Source organism: Echinococcus granulosus, assembly GCF_000524195.1.
Source record: "Echinococcus granulosus chromosome Unknown EG_S00210, whole genome shotgun sequence".
Lineage (NCBI taxonomy): Eukaryota > Metazoa > Platyhelminthes > Cestoda > Cyclophyllidea > Taeniidae > Echinococcus > Echinococcus granulosus.
Window position 1 is genome coordinate 86,588 of NW_020170590.1, and position 2,308 is coordinate 88,895.

Genomic DNA, 2,308 nt, shown 5'->3' on the forward strand with positions numbered 1-2,308 from the left:
CGTATTAGGCAGGTGTGTGACAGGCCTTGTCGAACTCCGTTTGAAGGGTGAAGGTAAAATGTCCACTGATCTCTGCAATTGAGATGGAAGGAAGAGGGATGAAGAACTTGTTTATCCTAATTTAAACAGTTTAAAGTCAATATCAAAGACCACCCGATCACTGGTCCAACTAACACTTAGATCGTCTGTGACGACCCATAGACGGTGACAGCCAGATTTTGGCTAAGCAGACACCAAGGTACTGATGCCTGACAGCAGTTACCATCTGAAATTAAATGCCTTCGCTGCATGACATGTCCTTCATTTAATTTGCAGTATCCCTCACTTTCTGGCAAATTTACCCACTTCTCCTAGAGACTATTTATACAACCCATATTTTATCTCCACTTCGGCAAGTGCTCAAACCACTGCACTTCTGCAATGCCGACGAGCAAGTGAAGAAGCATCACTTTGTTTTCGAAAAGAACGTCTGCATACGGATCGCCTAGGAGGTCTACAAGAGAGAATCATTCGGTCTTATCCTGTTGTCACAAGTAATGTCGGACTTGATGACAAACTACTTAAGAATAATGTGTCCCTTTCTTTATACGCTCCTCCTTTTCTGCCTACTACCATTTCCTAGGTCGCTTGTTTATTTGAATGCCTCATGTTAGTCATGTTTCCTGCGTTGAAATTAAGGTCAAAATGCTCCTCAGAAATTCACCACCAATCACTGTTGACCCTAGCAGATTGTTGGCGCAGAGAAAATTGCCTAATTTATGCCCCGCGCCACTTCCATGAATTCATCCAGGCTACTCCATTTAAAAGCATTTACTTTTCTCTTTCACCTCCTTCTCCCCCGCATCACCATCTTATTGCAACATGAGTACTTAGTCTCAAACGAACATTCATTATTTAAATCACACTCAACGTGGTGGAAGGAAACTTTCCACTTTCCCCTTCATGATAAGCCCGATTCCGGAGTAGCGGTAGAGATGGTAGAAGTAGCGTTAGTGATACAGAAGCAAAGGAAGGCGGGTACGTAGAGGAGAAAGGTAGAATTGATGGGTAGCGTAAAGAACCGCCCTCTCGACTTCTGGTTTACAGGACCAGAGCTATGACCTCGAGCTATGGAAGCCGCCAATATGTGCAAAATTCCTTTTCCATTAGTGCAGCTGGCCACCAGACCTCACCCTACGCCAATGCTCCGTGCCACACCCCACCTATCACATATGATGGTGTGAGTAAATGAGTTTGGTAGGAAAGATGGAAGAGAAGACAACTAGGGGTGAGTGGGGGTGAGTGAGGAGTGAGTGTCCTGCAGCAGCATTGAATGGTTTGGCGTGCTGTGAATGAGGGAGGATGGTAACGGGAGTGGGTGAATGAGTGAGTGAATATGTAAGAAAAGGCGAAGGAGGACAGGTGGCCAGGTAGTTTAGTCGGTGAGTGCGTCGTGCTAGCAATGAGAATATGGAGGGTTCGAGCCCCTCTCTGGTCTCTGCCCCTTTTTCGCCTCAAGCAATCTTCCCCTTCTCAAGGCCTGACTAGTGACGAGTCGTTGGTTGTTAAGCACAGTGCAACTACAGCGGAGGAAATGTAAAGCGGACACCTTAGACACTCCAATCTTCTGATCCGAAGTCAGACGCCTTATCCATTAAGCCACAAGGCCGACATTCAGGGAATGGGTCACACTCACTCAACACACCTTGGTGTTTACTCACCTGCGTTCATCAAATAAGGCGGACACCTGCCCCTAAGTCATGTCCACTCATTATCTGGTTGGTGGCATTTAATTGGAGTGAGAGGAAATGATTTGCAAGGCCTATGAATGGTTCAATTTTATCTTAAGTAGTACAGGTTTCGGCAATTCAGAGGCCCATATTGCCTCACCCTAGGCCAAACCAAAAGATGCTGACTCGACCCATTCCAGAGGTAAAAATTTAATGGCGCTATTTAGAAATAGCAAGAAAAAAAGTCATCATGTTCTCCTGGAGTCCTCACTTACATTAGATGGATAGCGACCTAGAAGCATGCCAAGTAAAATGTGCTAATTATGGTATATTGTTTACTCGGAAGTGATATTTAGAGAGCATTGCGTAGGAGCCTAAGATTTTGAATCAGTCAATTAAATGAGCACATTGCAAAGAGGCACGCCTTTACGTTGGTTATGTTATAACTTGTAAAATTACATAAGTTTGACGAGTAAAAGTAATGCAGAAGCTAGTTTTGCAATAAAGGTTTACTTTTACATTATTCTTGCTTTCCAAAATACGGTGAACATAGGTGTTTTTCCCTCATAGGAAAAGGGATATGAAGCAATTAAAAAGCA

The 2,308-nt window shown here is 44.1% G+C and overlaps 1 protein-coding gene across 1 annotated transcript in view; it reads right to left on the minus strand.

Annotated features, from left to right (window-relative positions):
• The window catches only part of EGR_10340 (hypothetical protein), a gene marked incomplete at both ends in the record, with an annotated part of 9,985 nt that overhangs the window by 503 nt on the left and 7,174 nt on the right, over positions 1-2,308 (minus strand). The window lies entirely within an intron of this gene.